Genomic DNA, 24233 nt, shown 5'->3' on the forward strand with positions numbered 1-24233 from the left:
TAACTTGGTAAATCCCTGAATTTAAACAACTCTTTTCTGTAAAATATCAATAACAGATGTTAACAGAACTGTTGGTCATTTGATTAGCAGAGACGGAATCTATTTTCTTTTTTTGGGGGGGTAATGGTCAAAAAACACCAATTTGCTTCAAACGGTGACAAGGTCAGTATAGGAAATGGCAGTGTTTCACGAAAACTCTTTGACATTTAACCTTTTTTGCTATTAATATATGGTCCAGCATCTAATTTTTTTTTTTTTGGTACGGCGGGGAGGAGGAAAGGGAGGAACTTTTAGCCTTTTCAGACTCATGCCTACTTTTAGTGTTTCCATTAAAACAATGTTTTGAGCAAACTAAAAGCAGCAACAGAAAAAATGAACAAACACAATACTCTATTTTAAGATGCTATATGTTAAAGTAACAGAGTAACAAACGAAAGGCTGCCTCTTCCAACATTAGTGGATATGAAACCTCCAAGGTCTCTCCACTAATTGGTATAGGGAAATTTGCACATTTGGAAAAAGGCTGAAGGAGACTACAAAGGTGGTCTGTTTTACTGATTCCCCTATCAGTTTAGGGGTTCATCTCTTCAGTCCTAGTTACTTGCTGAGCCTGGTTTTCACACAGCCAATCAATGGAACCTCTACCTCATCCATGCCAGTCTTACCTATAGATTGATGACCAGTTCTTAACTTCTAACCTTAATTTTATCCTTCACATTCTGTTCTGTTTTTCTTCCAATCCTTCTTTGTGGTAGTGATCATCTGGATGTAAAGTAGACCTCATTATAGTATATTTTATTGAATATATATATTGACATATTTTAATATATGTCTATATATATATGTATATATATAGACATATATTTTATGTATGTCTGTACCTAAAATAATATACTCTGTCCTCCAGAATACTTGATGTCCTATTTCTATGTCTAGTTTTCAATGCAGATATACAGGTTGTTAGATAAAATAACAATACAGGCTATTTTATTACTTGCCAGAGGAGGAAGAAAATAAACACACACTAGCCAAATGAGGGGGGGAAAAAGATCTTAATTTGGGTTTTAACCCAAAAATAAACAAGATGTTCTGTAGGTACAAATTCCTGGCAGAAGTCATTAGGAAGATGAATTTACTGCTCAACTCCAATTTAAAGCTCAGGGTGTAAGCTTTCCAACTTGAGATGTTAAAGTCTGGTCAATACTAAACCACAACAAAGGAAGACTAGATTTTAGAATCAGTCTTGACAGCAGAAAAGACTGATTTTTACTTTATTTTTAAATGCAAGTGATCAGTTCCCAATACTTAGCCACCTATTCTAATGTTGACTCCTCTGCTTCATTTAATATCATTTCAGAAGTATGGAAGGGAGATTAGTTTCTTTAACACTCATTCCCTTCATAAAGTTTAAAAAAACACAAGGGGAAGTAGTCACAGCTGAGCTTTGTTTGTTTCATACTTTGAACATTCCTATCACTGGAACAAAGAACAGTGCAGGAGCTACTAAAAGAGGGAAGAAAAGCAAAGATACTAAAAGGACATAAATTATGTTTTTACATATATTTTTAATCAGACTAATTCGTGCTATTTTTCTGGGAGGAAATAAAATATTTTCAAAATTGAGGTACAGAAAATTTGACTGTGCATATTATATACCACTATTCCTCCTGTAGTAAAAAATTTTAATATGTATGGAACAATTTCAAAGTGCTTGCTTAGGTTCTGGGCTCTGTTTTATGGCTTAGTTTGTACCATTCTAAAATCCTATGAACTAAAAAAAAAAAATCTTATAAGATGTCTAACACTGCATGATTAAAACCAAGTCTCTCTGCACAAACAGGCATATACTAACAGAGAAAATTGCTTTGAGAAATCCAATGCCACAAGAAGTAGAAATTGTGCTTCATCCTAAAAATCAATGATAACCCTGTCACTTTCCTGGTGGCTTTTGTCCCAGAGATTGACAAATTGGGTTTCTTACCCCCTAGTAACAACTGGAATCAAATAGATAACAGGAAGGAACAAAATGAACCTAGTACCTTGTATTTACATGGCTTCAAAGATAAAAACAGACACTAAGTTATTCTGAAGAGTGATTTTGAAATTAAATGAGTAGCTGAATGACATGACTAATCAACTAAGAAATAAACTTACAAGCAAGGGGTCAACTTTTCATTTTGAAAGTGGGGCCAGAAAGGGGAATAACTTTAAATAGGAAGGAACAAGCAGGATGGGACTTGGGAGAGGTGAAGAGGCTTCAAATTCATCCTCATCAGCTATAACTCTGCCCTCTCTTCTCTCAGCAAGACTGTTTCTCCTCCCTCATCAACTTTCATGCCCATCTTAACCACAAACTATTCGAGATGTTTAATTCCCTCCTGAAAACTCCAGTGCCCCCATGACCTAACTACTTTGACACAAATGAAATCATCAGGTGTAAATTCCTCAAAAATCTTCTCACTTAACCAGTTCCCTCCCACCCCAATATACACTCACCCACTCTTCTCAGCCATCTCTCATGAGTTCTCTCACCTACTTTCAAAACCTATCAACATCACCTGCTGCTCTGATGCCATCTTTTCTCACCTTAGACACTTTGAGCCCACTTTTCTTCCATCCCTGCCCATCACTTTCTATCACTCACTCTCTGATGACTCCCCTCCTCTCTAATTTCAAATATGCCCAAATGAAATCAACTGTATTTATTGAGCACTTATACTGTGCAGAGTATTATACTACGCTCTTGGGAGAGTACAATATAACAGAGTTGGGAGGCACATTGCCTGCTCACAACAAGCATCCTCCATATCCTAAAAGATGTCTTAAAACCCACTGCACCATCCAGCTTTTGTCCTATTTCCCTTTTCCAACTCCTGTCCATACTCCTTGAATGGGTTCGATTCACCTGCTGTCTCCACTTTCACTTCTCCAACTCCCTACGTGAGACTCTACAGTTTGGTTTCTGCCCCCTTTCTTCCACAGAGAGGCTTTTTCCAAAGTGACCAGTAGTAGTAGTTGCAATAGAATTTGTAACTTACTGTGTGCAAAGCCCTGTACTAAGCACTGCGAGAGAACACACAAGAGGGAATTAGACATAGTCCCTGTCCTCTGGGGGACTCACAATCACTTCCTTCTTGCCAACTAAAACAGATTCTCCTCCATCCCAGTCATCATCAACCCTCCAGCTGCCCTAGACACTGAAAAAGCTCCTTTCTCTTGGAAACACTATCCAGCCTTGGTTTTTCTGTCAGTTTTTTTTCCTTTTTCTCCTACTTTCCTGAATGATTTTTCTCATTCTCTTTAGCAAGCTCTTCCTCTACCTCCCACTCCCTAACTGTGGGTGTCCCTCAGGGTTGTGTTCTGCATCACTTCTTTTTTCCCTTTACACTTACTCCCTTGGTTGGAGAATTTGCTTCCCTAGGGTCAACTACCACCTCTATGCAGAAGACTTCCAAATCTACTTAGCTATGCCTTACCTCTCTCCTCCTCTGAAATCTTACATTTCCACCTGCCATCAGGATATTTTTACCTGGATGTCTTACCAACACCTTGAGCTCAATAGTCTAAAACAACTCTTCATTTTCCTGCCCAAATCCTCTCAACCACCTAATTTTCCCATCAGAGTTGAGAGCACTACCACCCTACCTGTCTCTCAAGCCCATAACCTTGGCTTTATTCTTGAGTCTTCCCTCTCCTATAACCTCCATATTCAGCCTTTAACCAAACAGTTATTCCTCCACAATATTTCCAAAATCCATCCCTATCTCCCTAGCCAAACAACCTCAACACTGCTCCAGACCCTGTCATATCCCATCTTGACTACTGCATCAACTTCCTTGAAGATCTCTCAGTCTCCAGAGGCGCAGATAACTTTTCTAAAATAACATTCGGCACACATCCCTCCACTCCTCCAAAGCCTCCAATGGTAACCGATGGCTCTATGCATCGAGCAGATCACCGATTTTAAGCTTTCTTCTTCCTAGTTATGCACTCTTCCCCAACTACACGGCATCTTGCACTCTTTGTTCCTCTCAATTAACCTACTCACTCTACTAATCACATTTTCTGAGAGCTTACTATATGCACAGCACTGTACTACGAGTTTGGAGAGCACAATGTAACAGAATTGGTAGACACATTCCCTACCCAGTCTCCCACCACAAACTTCTTGTTTTCACCCTCCCGCTTTGATAGACCACTTCATATCTGATAGACCACTGCCCGCCACATCTTCAATGCCCTTCTGAAATTACATCTCCTCAAGGCGGCCTTCCTTGAATGATTTCTAATCTCTCTAAGTTATATCCTTAACTTCCATTTCAGAACTTCTACACTACCTTAGCATTTAGGTACCCTCATCTCCCCATAAAACTTATGTGCATACCTATATACTCTATTTCTTCCATCATAACATTTTAGGATTTGACTCTAGTGCTAGATGGTAAACTCCTTGAGTATTAGGATAAGGTCTACTTAATTGTACCCTCCCAAATGCTTAGTACAGCGATCTGCACACAGTAGGCAGGCACTCCTTATGTATTACTGAGTTGAAGAGTTAATAGTCAGAAAAAAAAAATTAGGTTTTTTTTCAGCCCTACTTTGAAGCTCTCAGGGTTTATTTGGAAAACTGGGATGAGCAAGGCTGAGTCATGCCCAAAGGCTGAAGGGTGAAATCATTAGCCATCACTCATATGGGCTTGGAAAAATAAAACTAAAAAAAGCCCCTGCTAGAACCATAGCTGAGGGATTAAATCCTGCTTGCATTTTACTATGTATAAATGAGCAGAATGATATCTGCCAGCTCACAATGGTAGTGATATACTTCCTGAAACTGAGATGAGAACATCAGTCAATGGTATTTTTTTTTTAATGGTATTTAAGTGCTTATTATATGCCAGGCACCGTATTAGGCGTTGGGGTAGATACAAGCTAATCAGGTTGGGCACACTACCTGTTCCACATGGGGCTCATAGTCTTAATCTCCATTTTACAGATGAGGTAACTGAGGCCCAGAGAATTAAAGTGACTTGTCCAAGGTCACATAGTAGACAGGTGTTGGAGCTGGAATTAGAACCCAGGTCCTTCTGACTCCCAGTCTTGTGCTCTATGTATTAGGCCACACTGCTTATTGAGTGTTTACTCCGTGCAGAGTACTGTGCTAAGCACTTGGGGAAGTACAATAAAACAGAGTTGGCAGACATTTTCCTTGCCCACAACAGACTTACAGTCTAGTAGGGGAAACAGACATTAGCATAAATAATTTACATATATGTAAGTGCTATGGGGCTTAGGGAGGGGTGGATACCAAATGCCCAGAGGATATAGATCTAAGTGCATAGATGACGCGAAGGGGAGACAGGGGAAAAGGGGACTTAACCAGGGAAGGCCTCTTGGAAGAGATGCAACCTTAGAAAAATATTTACTACAACAGAAAAGTACACCATGCAACTATTCAGTTCTACCTTTATTTGGGGCCAACTTTTAGTATATTGTCAATCCCTGGGTGACTGAAGTTCTAGGGTCTGTAAGGGTTGGGGAGGGGTGAGTCAGCACAGTGGAAAGGAATGACTAGTTGGGTTGCAATATGGCACCTGACATACCAGCCCCTAAAAGGTGGAGTATTCATCTCAACTTCTATGCCTGGGATCAGTGTTCAGTGGATCTTGGATGAGAAGCAGCGTGGCTTAGTGGCAAGAGCGAAGACTTGGGAATCAGAGGTCATGGGTTCTAATCCCACCTCTGCCACTTGTCAGCTGTGTGACTTTGGGTAAGTCATTTAACTTCTCTGTGCCTCAGTTACCTCATCTGTAAAATGGGGATGAAGACTGTGATCCCCACGTGGGACAACCTGATTACCCTGAATCTACCCCAGCGCTTAGAACAGTGCTCGGCACATAGTAAGTGCTTAACAAATACAATTATTATTACTATTATTATTATTATAGGTACTGATTTGTCACTGAGACCAAACACAGGTTTATCCACATCGAATAAGTCATGCTTTATGGTAGCAAGATAGCACACTTCTGTGTTACTGGAGTGGATATAAAGGGAACCTTCTTAGAGAAGCAGCATGGCCTAGTGGATAGAGCATGGAGCTGGAAGTCAGAAGGATCTGGGTTCTAATCCCAGCTCTGCCACTTGTCTGCTGTGCAACCTTAGGCAAGTCACTTCACTTCTCTGTGCCTCATTTACCTCATTTGTAAAATGGGGTTTAAGACAGTGAATCCCATGTAGGACAGGACTGTGTCCAACCGGATTATCTTGTATCTACCCCAGTGCTTACTATAGTATCTAGCAAAGGATATGTACTTAACAAATAGTATTAATAAAAGAAATATTTGTGAGCAAGCACTATTCAGGGTGAGTACAATAACTTGAGTTTTTCTTGACAGATTTAGGGAAAATTCTTCCAAAATTGCACATCAGTTTGGGAAGAAAGGGCAGGAGCATAGCCTACTGGAAAGAGCACAGTCCTGGGAGACTGGCACACAGTAAGCACTTAAATACCAAGAGAAGCAGTGTTGCCTCGTGGATAAAGCACAGGCCTGAGAGTCAAAAGAACCTGGGTTTTAATCCTGGCTCCATCACTTCTGTGGGAGCTTGGGCAAGTCACTTAACTTCTCTGTGCCTCAGTTACCTAATCTACAAAAATGAGGATAAGAATTAAGCCCCAGGGGACATAGACTGTGTCCATCCTGATTATCTTTTTTCTACCCTAATGCTTAGTACAGAGTCTAGCACATAGTAAGTGCTTAATGACATGGGGGGAAAAAAGAAGGATCATCATTGAGGCAATTTGGTATTCAACCTCCAAGAACAAGAGCCAGTGACAACAACAGGACCAAAATACAAGGCAGCAATCCATAAGTACTAACTGCAACAATCTTTGTGTTCTTCAATGCAATGACTTCCTTTCCTTAGAAAAGACATCCATAAAATTAAGTTAGAGGTCAAAGGGATCCTCTCAGATCTGGTCAAATGCCAAAAGGGATTTTTGGCATTGAAGATTAAGAGCTACTATTACCCATGTCCACATTAAAAGGGGAGCAAAATATCCCTATTTCAAAATGATTGGAAATAATAACCAAATAGAAAATGGCCTCATCTTTGGATTTTTTTTCCCTCTCATATAAGAAACACAAACACTTTCTATTACTAAACTACCTCCTGTACATTTGCTATATTTTCAAATTTGGATAACACAACATTCATTTTTAAATGTATATTAAGGGCAAAAGATATCATTCATAAAAATAAGTGTAAAACCTAAAAAATTGACTTGCCCCTTTTTTCAAGCCTCTAAGATAATTGCTTTGGCATAAAACTCATCTAGAACCTTACTGCAATTTCACCATTTTCTTTGAACAAATATCTTAGGTGGTAGATATTATTTAACAAAACTTTAAAAAGGAGGTTAAAAAGTAGGCCACCTTTTCCCTGCCTCCCCTTTTCATTTAGGCTGGATTTCACCTTCTCAGATAAAGCTTGTAGTCTCCAGAAGGCTACAGCCCTGAGCATGACAAAACACATGAATATCCTTATCATTCATTCAGTAGTATTTATTGAGCGCTTACTATGTGCAGAGCACTGTACTAAGCACTTGGAATGTACAATTCGGCAACAGATAGAGACAATCCCTGCCCAATGATGTCTAATCGCCCGTATCATAGAAGTAAATGCATTTGAGAGCCTACCAGGTCAATGCACATAATAAAAATAATAATATTAATAAGTGATATTTAAGTCTTAACTATGTACCAAGCACGGTACTAAGCACAGGGATAGATACAAGATGATTAGATCAGATAGCCCCTGTCCCACATGGGGCTCACACTCTAAAGGGGGAATATGACAAAGTTGTTTAAAAAGTAATCAAAATAAAGTTACATTGAATAAATGCATAATATACATAAGTGCTGAGCATGAGTATGAATAATTACCTAAGTAATACTACTACTAATAATAACAATGGCATTTCTTAAACACTTACTATGTGCCAAGCACTAGGTTCTGGGGTAGATACAAGGTAATTGGGTTGTCCCATGTAGGGCTTAATCCCCATTTTACAGATGAGGTAACTGAGCCACAGAGAAGCTAAGTGGTTTGCCTAAGGTCACACAGCAGACTAGTGGCCGAGCTGGGATTAGTACCCATGTCCTCGGACTCCCAAGCCCTAGCTGTTTCCACTAAGCATATGGCTGATCTTATATGATTCTGGGAATACATCAGGGAAGGCATGATGAGGAATGTGGGCTTTCAGATGGGCTTTGAATATGCTGAAGGCTGTGATCTGTTAGATTTGGGGAAGAGAGCCGTTCCAAGCCAGGACAACATCATGAATGAGAGAATGGAGATTGGAAAGTTAAGGATGAGGTAATTAGGAGGTTGGCCTGAGAGGGACAGAGAGAGCAAGTTGGGAATTAGCAGGTGAAGAGAGCAGACAGGTAAGGTAGGGTGAGTTGATGGAGAGCCTTGAAGTCAATTGTGAGGTGTTTGGGCTTGGAAAAGGACCTAAGGAGACAGTGGAAGGTTCTGAGAAGTGAAGAGATATATGCCAGGTCACACTTCATAAAGTGGATCTGTGCAAGAGTGTGTAGTACAGATTGGAGAGGGGATAAGTTGGAGGGAGGGAGCCCAGTGAGGTCAGTATAATAGTCCAGCCACAATATGACCAGATCGTGCAGTCAGTCAGTCAATCTTATTTACTGAGAGTTTACTGCGTGCAGAGCACCACAGTGCTAGTTGTTAGCTGGAGAGGAAAGAGTGAATCATGGAGATGTTATACAGGAAGAAGGAGGGGCAGATCCAGAAGATGTCCGGAAAGCAAATGGGTTTTTGTTTTTTTTGTTTTTATAGTAGTTAAGCTCTATGTGTCAAGAACCATTCTAAATGCTGGGATAGGTACAAGTTTATTTGGTTGGATGTAATTCCTATCCTACACTGGGCTCACAATCAAGTAGGAAGGATAACAGGTATTCATTAACCTTTTTGTAGCTGAGGAAACTGAGGCACAGAGAAGTAAAGTGACTTGCCCAAGGTCACATTGCAGGCAAATGGCAGAGACAGGATTTGAACCCAGGTGGTCTGGCTTCCAGGACCATGTTTTATCACCTAGGGCACACCACTTTCTAGTGTTTGCTCCTCAACCTATCCTTGTCTTGGAAGACTTGTTAAAACCACTTCCCATCGCCAGCCATGTACACCAACCATGTTTTGTGTACCCTTGCTTAATACTTTATGTACCATTTTGGCCATCATATTGTGCAATTTTCAGTAACCATGGTTTTCTGGGTCTGCATACCAGCCAGCCACCTGCTATTTCAAAATTGCCCACACTCTTGCTCACCACTTGTGAAGCTCCTATTGCCAGGATCAGATGGGTACATAGGATTTACAAGCTTGACACTCAGTTTCACATTACGCCATTAAGATCCAGTCACAGTGTTACATATTTTTTTTTATTTCACTGTAAGTTTTTCATTTTGGTCCATTATCCCGACCTCTAAGTGAAACATGAGTGAGCAATTTGTGAAGAAGGCAGGGGAATTGAAATTTTTTCATTGTTAACAGTAAAGTTAAAATCCTCTATGGAGTAATTTTTATTCATAGATAGTTTTAAAGAATGGTTTTTAGGCATTATGTGCTCTATGATAATAATTATTATTGAATTTGCAAAGTGCTTTCTGTGTGTCAAGCACTGTTTTAAGCGCCGGGGAGATACAAGTTAAACAGGTCGAACAGAGTCCCTATCCCTCACAGGGTTTACAGTCTAAGTAAGAGAGAGAACAGATACTGAATCCCCATTTTACAGACAAGGAAACTGAAACACAGGGAAGTGACTTGCCCAAGGTCACAAAGCAGGCAAGTGGTGAAACCAGGATTAGAAACCAGATCCTCCACACTCTTTCCACTAGGCCACGCTGCTCCTCTGATGTTGAAAACAAGTTTAGAATGTTTATTTTTAACCACTACAAACTTTCTTCAACTTTACCTGGTGAGGCTGAAGCCACAGATCTCCTAATCCCTTTACCCCATAAACTTTTAGTCTTAACTATTATTTTGCTAACTTCCGGGACTCTCAAGAACCTAATTCAAAAAGTTGGCAAGGGAAGCATGTATTTCTATCTTTGCTTTTGTTGTATCAGTACCACCATTCTGGGGCAGCCACTCATTATTACTGGAGTAATTGATTTTTCACATGAATAAGCCAAGTTCGTTTTCTAGGACTAAATAGTATTAGCAGAAATTTTGAGAAATCCCCAAATAATATCTCTCTATTGAATGTTGCATCTAGGCATTTTATTTTCTTCTTTGCATTGCATGAGAATATGACATAAAATATGTCATCATCTTTTTCCGTAAATAGGTATTTAGTTAGCTATTTACATTAATAGGAACTGGGAGGGCTTATTTGGGAATGCCCTGGTATCACCTTTGAATATAAAGGAAAGCCACATATTTACAGTCCCAACATATTCAGAAATTATTATAAAATTGAGCCTTCAACTAAAAACTATATTGCCAGACATTCTCTCTGTTTAGATGATCCAATTTCCTTTGGATTAAAAGCACTGAAGACTACAGATCATACAACTTAAAAAAGAAAGAAAAAGAAAAGAAAGTGACTGTCAAATTCAAGCCATAACCCATTGGTCTGGTTAGTAGTTGCATATTTTTGTGCACCATTTCCAATATTTACTGAAACAGAATTAAAACAGAGGAATTCAAGTTGGTGTTCGAACAAATGAAACAATACTATCTGCAGTGTGCTGCAGTTGTCATGAAATGGCTCAGATCAATTCTTCTGCACCATCTCCTTGCCCCAAGATACTCTCTGCAAATAATATGTTCATTCTAAGTACAATGAAGGAAAAAAAAGTAAAAGGAAACTACTCCTTCCAACAAACTGATTGCCATGTATACTGACAGATAAACAGCTTTAGGTCCAAAGCTGCATCAGATGTTATAGAAATTACTTCAGAATGACACTAGTAGAGTATTCCTTCCTTTTCTATTAAGACATGCAAACCCACCACCATATTCTCTCTTCTGCTCTATGTATGCAGCCCCCTATTTCTAAGCAGGTGAATAACTGAACAGGACAGGGTATGGTCTATTCTATTAATGAGCCCAGTATCTATTGAATTCCCACACTATCCCCAGTGGCTGGTGCCCCTAGGGCCCATCTGGTCAGTACACACTTTATTACTTTTTAATTTAAAGAGCTGGTGGAAATGCCTATTGAAGATTGATGACCCACTATAGGACTTCAGGCACTGACTGAATAATCAACTTTGAGGTGAAGCTGTACCCATTTGCTTTGTGGTACAGACTTGAGGGTATTTTTTTTTTAAAAGAAATCCCTATGTATTTTAAAGTGCCTGGAAATATAATCTCTCTCACAGAATATCACTGTAAGTAGACAACAGATAAATTCACATGTTCATATACAAATACATGGTGGAAATAAATGTGAGCAGAGATTTCATCCTATGTCGTTTCCTCCCCTAAAATGGACACTAACAGTTACACACAGGCCTATACAAACATCTACCTACAAGCCCTGTTACTTACATATATGCTTCTTCAAAAGAAGCCCTATGACTGAACAGCAAGACACTCTACATATTTACAGTTTGGAGATTTACGCATAGACACCACCCACAGAGTGCAAATACCCTGCATCTCCCCTCTGCAAATCTCAAACCCTTCTTGCACAGGTAGCTTAGCTTGATGAATTGGGTTGGTGGTTTTTGGTTCCCATCTTAGCGTTAGTACGGCCTCAGTAACCCATTGACTGGTCATTATATGTGGTGGATTGGCAAAAGGATCCCAAGAATTCATTTCTTGTAGAACTAAAGCAAGGGCAAAATTACTGTTTACTGTTCACATAGGAGATTATAGATGAAATGAAAAGGCATAAGAGCTATTTCTGGACATACTGCATTCAGTGATATCCTCCTGGCTAATGAAGTGGCATCATGGAATCCTGATCCTCTCTTCTATTGATTGTAAAATCATAAAACTAGAAAGGACCTTGAGAGAGTAGCTCCCTACTTCCAGGCAGGTGAATAACTAAACCAACAGGGCAGGCAATGGTCTATTCTCTTCTTAAAGATTTCTAATCTCATGTGGGGAGGGAACGTGTCTACCAACTCTGTTATATTGTACTTTCCCAGGTGCTTAGTACAGCTCTCAGGGCACAGTAGGCACTCAATAAATATGACTGATTGATTAATCATAGAGTTTCCACATCCTCCCTTGGTAGCCAATTCCATTAATTTAGCACCCTGTCAGTGCACTGTCATGTCAACCAAAATCTCTCCTCCTCTAAAACAAACCATTTCCTCTTATTCGATCCTAAGTGGACATGGAGAAAAACTGGTCACCCTTCCCCAAAAGTCTTTCATATACTTGAAGACTTACTAAGCCACCCCTAAGCCACTTTTTCTCTACAATAAACATCTCCATTCCTTTAACTAGGATGAAATGTGTACCTTAGTTAAGAAAAAGCTGAAAGGCATAGCAGTAAAAACAAGAAATGTATCAGAAGCCTAGAGGTCATAAAGTGTTAGACACAAAACAAACCAAAAAAAACCCCAAGCACGGTGGTCAACTGGCAGAGTAAAAGTCATCATCAAAATAAAGTGAGATACATTTGACAAATGGGAAGCTCACTCTAAAGAGAAAAGGAAAGCCCATAGAGAATGGCAGGTCAAGTGCAAACAGAAAATTAGATGGGCCTAAAAGCAGTTTGAAGAGCACCTTGTAAGGGATGCTGAAGCTAATATATGGTTTCCAAATACACTGAAAGGAAAAGGTCAGGTAGGAAATCTAACCTGATGGTCATAGTGTTCTTGGCTGGGTTTCCTCCAATTTTGTTCCCCAATTCTCTTTTTGCATCAAATCATTTGAAAGAGTTCCAGAATTTTAACAGGCCCTTCCTTTCATTTTTAAGCCCTTTATCCATGTTAATAATGTTAATAATAATGTTGGTATTTGTTAAGCGCTTACTATGTGCCGAGCACTGTTCTAAGCGCTGGGGTAGACACAGGGGAATCAGGTTGTCCCACGTGGGGCTCACAGTCTTAATCCCCATTTTACAGATGAGGGAACTGAGGCCCAGAGAAGTTAAGTGACTTGCCCACAGTCACACAGCCGACAAGTGGCAGAGCTGGGATTCAAACTCAGGAGCCCTGACTCCAAAGCCCATGCTCTTTCCACTGAGCCACGCTGCTTCTCCATGTGGGGTTGCAGTTCCTCCTACCCTTATCATCCTTTATTTTTCCTTATTCACTCTGGCCTCCTAGAAACATGCATATTCATCACACAACCAGAGGCAGCTCCAAATGTCTTACTATTCTGCCTTCTCTGGTATGTCATCTGCACAGAGCCTTACCAGCTCCCAAAACTGGCACCTTATCCTTCCAGGGTCTATGACAGAACTGTACTACCATTGACTGGGCTTTATTTTCCAAGTATACAGAATGCTGCTGCAGAGGCAGCGCTTCCCAGCTTCAATTTCCTCTTTAATATACCCATTCACCTCAGGGAGGTTCATGATGGTCTCGTACATTGATCTTACCTTCTGATGCTCTCAGGCACTCCCCCTTGGCCTCCAGTATTTTCATTAGAAAGTAATGGCTCACCGAGATCCTGACTTGCCACTTACTGTTACGTGTGGCTTATAAATGATGCTGATGGAATTGCTCAGAGTCAGAAGTGGTATCTGTGAGAGGTCCAGGTCTTACAGCCATAGAGACAAATTTGGACAGCAGCTCATCTTCAGTTTGGCTTGAAGCCAAATACCTCATTGACTCCACAATCTGACCGTCTCCCAAAGACTGCGCTGGCCATCTTGATTCAATTTTCTTCCACTTTGTCTATCATTGCATTATTGGACATTTTTACTGCCTAGGTAATAGAATTCTGCAATGGCACTTAGCTCTGTATTGCCAATACAGACCTTTGGATGTGTGTAGGGTTTCTCTGATGTGGGCTGATTCATTACTTCAGTTTTCTTCAGACTTATCATTCCATAATTTCTGGCTGATTTGCCAAAGCAAGTTGCAAACATTTGTATGGCTTTTGGGGTGTGGGGCTCTAGGAGGCAATCATCCACATAGAGCAATTCTTGAATGACTGCTTTTAGGACTGTGGATGATGCCCCTAGCCTCTTGAGGGTGAAGAGTGTCCCAGAAAAGCAGATGCATATTCTAACATCTCTGTTCAGGGTCTCTGTTGCATCCTCCAGCATGTATGCACGGAATAAGCTAAAGAGCATCAGCTCCCTCCACATCCCTACTTTGCCCCACTGGTGATGGAGAATGGATGGATAAAGCACCCCCATCTCTGATATGACCAGTTATAGCATTGTGAAGCAATCTAAGAAACATAATGGCATTTTCAGGTCAAATTTACTAAGTAATTTCCAGGGCCCAAATCCAATGATGGGCTTAAATATTTGCATACGGTCTCGGTGTTGCTCCTTGCACTTCCATATCTAAAGTGCTGCAAAGTTCATATCCGCTGTGCCATGCTATGATCTGAAGCCACATCTGGCTTCCAGAGACATAAAATGAATGATATTCTGAATTCAGTAACCAGTCCAGAAGAACCCTGACTAGGGTGTTGCCAGCAATGGAGTGTGTGAAATGCTTCAATAATTGCCACAGTCTAAAAGTGATGATGGGGATGGTGTCATACTTTAGATCTTGTGGCATCTCCTCAGTCTTCCACATGTATACAGGATCAAATGGCCTTTAAGGACAGTTAAATATACTGGTTTGGCAGGGGTCTGCCTGTCTTCTGCTTTGCTATCCCTTCACGCAAACGTGTTTCTCAACTTGATTGCATGTCACAACATGTTACGAAGGTGCAAGGTGTTTTCTGATACAGTACTTGTTTTCTTGTGAGCAAAGTTTTTCAACTCTCAGTCGTTTGCATCAAATCAATTAGTCACTTCAGCTGGTCATGCCCAATGTCTTGACAGAGACCTGGGAGACAATGTTGACAAGAAATAGCTTTTCACCGTTGCCTTGGAGATAGTTGTTGTGGTTCCTTGAACTAACAAGGATGATGCGACAGAGCTCTTTATACCTGCCTTCCCTCCCATTTAAACTGTGAGCCCCCTGTGGGAATAGGGACTCTGTCCAATATGATAAACCTGTGCCTACCCCAGTGCTTAACATATAGTAAACATTTAACAAATATAATGATGATGATGTAAAGTCTTCATTCTACAGGAGCCTAGCATTCAGTTGTTTTGGTGGTTTGGAGGACACTTGGATGTTGTATAGTAAATGAGAGCTTAGTGACGGACCGTACGGCACTCTGCTAAATCCACAGTTACCATGATCTTCTGAAGACCAATCATACATTCAAGTGTTCATCTCCAGGATATATCTATCCTTGCAAGAGTCTGGCCTTCCAGTTCCTATTTAATGCCCTGGGAGCAAGGGTTGTTACTTCTTACTCCCCCATCATTATTGGGTGGTATCATTTCATTCTCAAATGGATAGGCCAAATGCGGTAATAGTCACCGGGCCACTCTCTGTTAGGAAGTACATCTTCTCGGATTCAGTGTCTGATGGACAGATAGTTGCTTCTATCCCAACCAGAAAAAGGCCAGCAATCTCCAGCACAACCTTTTCTTTTAAAAAAAAACACAGTATTTGTTAAGTGCTTATTACGTGCCAGGCACTGTAATAAGCACTGGGGTATAGTAAGCTAATCAGGTTGGACAGAGTCCATATCCCACATGGGACTCACAATCTTAATCCCCATTTTACAGATGAGATAACTGTGGCACAGAGAAGTGAAGTGACTTGTCCAAGACCACACAGCAAACAAGTGGCAGAGCTGGGATCAGAGCCCAGGTCCTTCTGATTCCCAGGCCCATGGTCTTTTCCCTAGTCCACACTGCTTCTCTACTTCCTTAGGTTTTGCTGGCCTCACTCCTCTGACTTCTGGGGCCTTTGTTTCTTTCCCTGAGATGCAGAGGTTGAGCATTGTGTGTCACTCCAAGGCACCTAATACATCAGCCATCACTATCCACCCACATTTCTTTAAGTCCAAAGGATCTGGACAGGAGCATCCTGAAGTTTAGTTTTCCTGGTTGTCGACATGGATAGAGTAGGTGCCTCAAGCTGCCTCGAAACGTCTTGGTCACTCTGCCCGCCACTTCTTCCCTTCTTTCTTATGGTGACACCAACAGTCCAAATAGTTGTAAAGTGGTTCAAAACTGCCCTGATAATATCCAGGTGCCTGGATCATTTCTGACACTACACTCCTGTGAGGAAAAAGCTTCGATTTCGACATTACTGGAAAAGGATAATCACTTCTGTTCTCAACCTAATAGAATGAAGTCCCATCTTCCCCTCCCCTAAACCTTGCCTTCACCCTCCTCAACTCATCCAAATTTCCTTCTCCTTCAACTCCCCTAAGGACAGTTGCATGCTTATCTGTCAGAAGTCTTCCACGGAGCCAAACAAGATTAGAGAGAACACAGAGCTCCTAAAATTCCTGAACACACACATTTCCATCTGCACATCACGTCATCTTGTTGAAACCTTGGTCTCTGGACAATGCTTCAAAACAGCTGGATGAGACGTGCTTTAATACCAGGTTCACAACCCTTCTCCTCACTCCAACTATACCGTGACCCTTTTTCAGTCACAGAATGGAAATTTTGATCTATAACTGGCAGAGCCTTTTCTGTTTAATCTTCCTTGACCATGTAAGCCAGGAGCAAAAGCTCCCTATCTTCCTATGGACAGTCGTGCACGAGTCTCAAAGGCATACCTGCTAAATGCATGCTTGCATGGGTCGGTCTGGAAAAGAATGCTTATGAAGCTGACCTTGTTTACTAAGGAATAACCGTGACCTACAGGTGCATTCCTTCCCAGTGCCACTACTACCATAATAATAATTACAATGGTATTTGTTAAATGCTTACTATGTGTCAAGCACCGTACTAAGCACTGGGGTGGCTACAAGCAAATCAGGTTGGACACAGTCCCTGTCCAATATGAGGTTTACAGTCTCAAACCCCATTTTACAGATGAGGTAACTGAGGCCCAGAGAAGTGAAATGACTTGTCCAAGGTCACAGAGCAGACACTTGGTGAGTCGGGATTAGAACCCACTGCTCTATCCACTACTCCATGCTGCTTCTCACTGTCCACCCTCCATTTAAGCAGTCTACCACCTCAGGAGTCCTAAGCAAGCTAGCATTCTATAGTCCCAGTTGAGGTGGAAGTGGTTTTGTGGGAGAGTGGAAAGCACTGCCACTCCACTACTTCAGCTCCTTGAATGCCACACAGCAGGTCAAACCTCAGAATGATTCCTTCCAGCTCCAACTCAGCCTGGACTCAGAATGGGGCTACTGGACTAGCAGGTAGCCCTGCTGTTTATATGGCCCGCAGGCTACAGCAATGAGGCAATTAGGTGCTAACATTACCTCACTATCTCAGAGCTGGTTTTAAGGGTGGGCAGTGAAATGGGTCACCAAATGTGGTGAGCCTTTAAGCAACCAATCCCAAGTAGCTTAGAGTGAGTGAAAGTTAATACAGATGTGAAGGCTCCTTAAACTTTGCTCCCCTGGACAACCACCAGTTTAGCTTGCCACAAATACCAGCTCTATTTCTTCCCAGGTCATTTTTCCTCCTCCTATTTTCCTAGATGCCACAGCTGCAGTTCTAATACTATGGGAACTGTGACTCATACCACAAATTCCTTCACACCACTATTACTATCTGCTTTCGCTTCACCAATTTTGATGGAAATATTTTTTCCCCTTTCCTTTACGTCGTTCATCTCTTTATCAGGTCAAGCTGAATTTATAATGTTTGCTCGCCAGCCAAAATCTCCCCAAAAATGAAACCGGAGCAGCAGCAGGCCACGCTGCCAATGATGTAATTGATTTATTTTGGCCTGTGATTTATGATTGTTCTCCTTTTTCAAACTGACCTGGGAGATACAAATTCTATTTCACTTTTAAAATCAGCACACTAGTGGAAAAAACAAAATCCAACTGAAATAATGTGAAGGAAATGTTCCCAATATATACAGATGTCTGGACTTCATGCAAAAATAGGGGGAAAAAACTGCAATATGAAGATATTTCTTTTTCCAACTGGAGACAGTAACTTACTGGAAAAATGGAAAATAGGACTAGTAGAGTGTTAGGGAGTTATGTAACATCAGCGAGAAATATATCCAAATATGGCTAGGGATATAGCTTTCTCAAATTTAGATGATGATGTTCCCCAAAGCCAGGTTTAGGGACCTTGAGGGTACAATTTGACATGCTAAGTTTCTTGGAGCCTGAAAATACTACCGAGTGTGGAAGAGAAAGGATTTAATGGTAGAGGAGAATAGGAGCTAGAGAGGAATAATACTGCATATTGACATTTATTCTGTAAAGGCTACTTCAACTACTAGAAAAATCAAAATGACATTAAGCTAAATTTGCTGCTAAGTAAATAAGTGGTGCCTGAATGGCTTTCCAAAGAACATAAATCAGTATCCTGCATACTTACAATAATAATTAATATCACAAGACTGACAAAAGTACTGTATAAATAGCACCAACTCAATGTCTGATATGCATCATGTAGCTTTGGGAGAGTGGGTGCGTGGAATGAAGAAAGAGATAGTTTACTTGGTTCCACCGATACATATTCTTGAATTAGCTGATTTTTATAAAATGCCATCTTGTCAGAGAGACAGCTTTACCTGTAAAGGGATAAAATAGCTCTAATCTCAACTCGTCAAGCCTTTCAAGGTACAGAGAAATTAAAAATTTGCCTATTACATAGTTCCCTGCTCTCTGGGTCTGGGATAGCGTGGTAAACTGTCTTTTTCTGTTCAAGATTTCCGCTATCCCCAGGTTTATCCACTGATCCCACAAGTATGGCTTGTGGGAAACTAGAATTCCTCTTCCCCTAGTCTCCTAAGTGATGAGAAGTACAAGGCATTATTCACAACAGGACAGAAGCTATAAGTTTGGAAAGTGGATCTGAGAGGGAAAGGAATCTGGATTCAAAAGGGGCAAGATTTCTGTGTTGACCCAGACATTAGGTTTAACTTCTCTTCCATTCTTTCATGTCCTATAACTGTCATTTCCATAGTGTACACTATCTGATCTCTAATTAGACGTACATATCTGTAATTTATTTATTTCTACAAATGTCTATCTCTCCCTCTAGACTGTAAGCTTGTTGTGGCAGGGAATGTACCTACCAACTCTGTTTTACTGTATTCTCCCCATTGCTTACTACAGTCTTCTGCACACAAAAAGCACTCAGTAAATACAACTGATTGATATAACAACTTAATTGGAAAAAAAATACCATGGTGCTTTGAATAAGACATAAATAGGAGTGGCCAGTCAACTGGTGTCCAGCTGGCCTGTCCCCTGTCTGGTTCTGATATCTGATATGGTACCAGATGCTTCATGTACATATTCTGATCTTCTGCCTCCAGCCTCTCTCTGTGACAGTGCAGCCCCTGGGTGAGCCTTCACACTGGCCTGGGAGGAGGAACACAAAGCTACTAGGGCAAATGCAGGTGCTCAGGGGTCCTTCTGAAGAAATTCTCTAGGGTCAGGCAAAAAAAAAATTTTTTTTAAAGGATAATTCAGCAAAATGACACGTGATGTCATCGCTTTACGTGTCCGATCTAACACATGTAATATCACGTGAATCTCCTTGTCCAGTATATGCAAAGGCCATAAGTGGCCATCCTGGCCATGAGCAGCTCTTCTCAGTAATGGGGTGTAAACTGGCTAAGGGCACAGCAGCACATATGGCCTGAAAAGCAGTTACAGGACATTCTTAGACGGGACCTAGTGGGAAGCGTACAGACCTGAGTGTCAGATCTGAGTCTAATTCCCGGCTGGACCACTTGCCGGCTGTGTGACCTTGAGCAAATCACTTAATTTCTCCTTGCCTCAGTTTCCTAACACGTAAAATGGGGATTCAACACCTGGTCTCCCTTAGACAGTAAATCCCATGTAAGACAGGGACTCTGTTCCATCTGTTTATATTGCATCTACCCCAGCGCTTCGTAGAGTGCTTAGCATATAATAAGCACTTAAATATTGCAAGTATTATTAGTATTATTGTTATAGCAAATAAATTCAAAGCTCAAGTAAGGCCAAAATGCAATTTTAGGAAGAATTTTGATAAATAGTTCTAATGTGTATGTGGGGGGGGAGGGTAACATTATTATAGATTATTATTATAGTGGCATTTAAGCACTTACTGTGCACCAAGCACTGTACTATGCAAGTGGATAGATATAAAATAATCCAGTCACACAGAGTCCCTGTCCCACATTGGGTTCACAGTGTAAGGGGGAGGCATTTAATCCTCACTAGACAGATGAGGAAAAGGAGGCACCGAAAAGTTAGGTGATTTGTCCAAGGTCACACAGCAAGCAAGTGACAGAGCTGAAATCAGAACCAAGATCTCTGACTCCCAGACCCGTGTCCTCTCCAGTGTCACCATCTGGATTATCAGTGTATTAACGGTTGCTCCCAGATGGTGATTGGCTGGGAAGGCTCAAGCACAGGCTGTGGCCACAAATGCAGGAGCAGGACTGGGACAGCAGTCAGGGCTAGTGAGATACATAAGGTCCTAAGATCAACCCCAGAAGAGCAGAAACCCTTATCTCCACAGCCCTTTGCCTTTCCCCTCCCCACCTCTCATCTGTTTCTCCCATTTTCCATCATCCTCTTGCTTTGACCTCAAATCTCCATTCTTCAGTGACAAATGTTCTGGGTTGGTCATTACTGAGCACTCAAAACACCATCATCATCATAGTGGTATCTGTTAAATGCTTACTATGTGCTAAGCACCAGCATAAATACAAGATAGTCTTTTTAGAGTTGGGGGGGGGGCAATCAGTTCACTGCTCTGGGTTTCAATTTCCTCATTCAGGAAGTGAGGATGGTAATCCTTGCTGGAATGTGAGGAAGACAAGTATGAGAACAAATATTCATGAAGTAGTTGAAGAGAGGAGCTTTATAAATGCCACAGGCCATTAAGTGTCCTTTGTTACTGATGACTAGCCCAAAGGACTGTTGGTCGAGTCATTCTAATAAATAATAATTAAATCAACAAAACTCTGAGATTGTGCACCTTTCTAAATCAGTGCAGGCTAATATCTCATTTCCTCACTCTACTAGCCCTCCCTACTACATCACCAATGCTCTAAGGTCTGTATCGCTTAGGTACTTTGATGCTCACCCCACCCCCAGCCCTTCAGCACTTATGTACTTATCTTTATGATCTGCCATTTCACCCATTTAACATCTGTCTCCCCAACTAGACTGTAAGCTCCTGAGAACAGGACTCATGCCTACAAACTCTATTGTACTGGACTCTCCCAAGTGCTCTGCACACAATAGGCACTCAATAAATACCACTGATTGAGTAACCATTCCAATAGTGTTCATATTCAACAACAAATGACTCAGAGGGTACTCTAGTCATTCACTCATTTAATCGTATTTATTGAGTGCTTTCTGTGTGCAGAGCACTGTACTAAGCACTTGGAAAGTACAATTCAGCAACAAATAGAGACAATCCCTACCCAACAACAGGCTCACAGTCTAGAAGGGGGGAGACAGACATCAAAACAAGTAAACAGTTCAATCAATCAATCAATGGTACTGAGTGCTTACTGCCTGCAGAGCACTATACTAATCACTTGGGAAAGACATATTCTCTTCTCACAATGAGCTTACAGTCTAGAGTGGGGAGAGAGATAGTAAAATAAATTACCAATATGTACCAAAGTACTGTGGGGCTGAAGGTAGGGTAAATGTCGAGTGTTTAAAGGGAACAGACACAAGCGCATAGGCAATGCAGAAGGGAGAGGGAGTAGGGGAAATGAGGGCTTAGTCGGAAGGCCTTTTGGAGGAGATCTGATTTTAATATAGCTGCGAAGGAGGGGAGAGTGGTGGTCTGTTGTTTATAAAGCGGGAGGGAATTCCAGGCCAGAATGGGGAGATGAGCAAGGGGTTGGTGGTGAGATAGATGAGATCAAGGTACAGTGAGTACGTTGGTGTTAGAGGAGTGAAGTGAGTGGGGTGGGTTGTAGTAGAAAATTGGTGAGTAAAGATAGGAGGGGTCAAAGTGATTGACTGCTTTAAATAATAATAATAATAATGGTATTCCTTAAGTGCTTACTATGTGCCAAGCCCTGTTCTAAGTACTGGATAGAAAAGAGTATCTGTTAGATGCCAAGGTGGATGGGCAACCACTGGAATTCTTCAGGTAGACATGGACTGAACTTTGAGAAAAATGATCTGGGCAGCAGAGATAAATATGACCTGGAGTGGGGAGAGATAAGAGGCAGGGAGGTCAGCAAGGAGATAGATGCAGTAGTCTGGTGGGAAAGGATAAGTTCTTGAATCAGCATAGTAGCAGTCTGGATGGTGAGGAAAGGGTGGATTTTAGCAATGTTGTGAAGGTAGAACCAACAGGGTTTGGTGACAGATTGAATATGTGGGTTGAATGAGAGAGATATGAGTCAAAGAAAATGCCAAGACAGGGAGGATAGTAGTGCTGTCTACTGTGATGGGAAAGTCAGGGGGATGAGAGGGCTTGGGTGGGAAGATGAGATTCTGTTTGGACATGTTAAGTTTGAGGTGTCAGCGGGACACTCAGGTAGAGATGTCCTGAAGGCAGGAGGAAATGCGAGACTGCAGAGAAGGAGAGAGATCAGGTCTAGATATGTAGATTTGAGAATAGTATGCATAGAGATGGTAGTTAAAGTCATGGCATGAAAACAAATGAGTTCTCCAGGGGAGTGGGTGCAGATGGAAAACAGAAAGGTACCCTCACAGTTAGAGGGTGGGAGGCAGAGGAGGAGCCTGCGACAGAGACTAAGAATGAGTGGCCAGAGATATAGGAGAACTAGGAGAAGATGATATCAGTGAAGCCAAAGTTAGATAATGTTTCCATGAGAAGCGGGTGGTCCGCAGTGACAGCTGAGATGTCTAGGAGGAACAAGATGGAGTAGAGACCGTTGGAAATCATTCTGGGCGTGAAGGACAATACCACATGGATAATAATGATAATAATAATAATAACTGGAGTATTTGCTAAATGCTTACTGTGTGACAAGCACCATGCTAAGCCCTGAAGTAGATACAAGATAATCAGATCAGATGCAGTCCCTGTCCCATATGGGGTGCAACAGTCTAAAGGGGAGGGAAAAATGGGTATTCCATCCCCATTTTACAGATGAGGAAACTGAGGCCCAGAGAAGTGACTTGGCAAAGGTTACACAGCAGGCTAGTAGTAGATCTGAGATTAGAATCCAGATTTCCTGACTCCTGGTCCCATGTTCTTTCCACTAAGCCCTGCTGCTGACTTCTTACAGATGTCTTGCCATAATCTCAAGATGGTGAATCTGTACTCATCTTCCCTGCCAAATCTTCTCTTCCACCTAAATTTGCCACCACAGGAAACAAAACCACCATTCTTCCCATGTTCAGCAACTTTGGCATTATTCTTGACTCCACATTCTTTCAACTCACACATTCAGTCTGTGGCTAAATCCTGTCAACATTTCCCAGATCCACCCCTTCCTCTATTCAAAATGGCACATCATACCCTGGCTAGATGACTGGCGTCTTAGAGCCTGGTGACCATGCATGGGAGTGGCAAGAAGACAAGGCAGGCAACAGAAGTCTGTGGGTTAAGGAGTGAGTGAGGGTAGATGTCCAAGAATGGATGGGTGAGGGGTTTAGATAACAGTGAGCTTGTTTCAGAATGGAGTCTAGATGTCTGTATGTGAGAAGGGGAAATGTGGGGTAAGAGGCAGGGCACCCTAGATGCGGGGACATTAGGCAGTTGTCTGGGAAAGTCAACAGAGGGGTGCTGGGGCCAGGTATCAGCTGTCAGTAGGCTAATTTGTGGGGAGGCTGGGGGGAGGCGGGGAGATGCTGGTGTCTTTGGTAGATGCTCAAGTGAGGATGGATAAGAGTGTCTGTGGGCGAGCGTTGCTGTGCTTCAACTTTCCCCTACCCTCATTTCCTTGGTCTCAGGTGATTTTTGGCTATTCTGCTAGTAGATTACAACACAGAGTATTGGAAAAATTTTTGTCCATTGAAATGTTGCTTAAATACATCTCAGAGTACTGCATATTGGTTTGGTGCTCATTAAGTCCTGTTTTAAAGAAAAAATGTTTCCTCCCTCAAAAAGATTCCTGTTG

General features: G+C 41.5%; 1 protein-coding gene across 1 annotated transcript in view; it reads right to left on the reverse strand.

Moving 5' to 3' along the window:
• Nucleotides 1-24233, reverse strand: part of CACNA1D (calcium voltage-gated channel subunit alpha1 D) — a 428992-nt gene that overhangs the window by 374914 nt on the left and 29845 nt on the right. The gene's annotated exons all lie outside the window — the stretch shown is intronic.

Source organism: Ornithorhynchus anatinus, chromosome X1 (genome assembly GCF_004115215.2).
Source record: "Ornithorhynchus anatinus isolate Pmale09 chromosome X1, mOrnAna1.pri.v4, whole genome shotgun sequence".
Lineage (NCBI taxonomy): Eukaryota > Metazoa > Chordata > Mammalia > Monotremata > Ornithorhynchidae > Ornithorhynchus > Ornithorhynchus anatinus.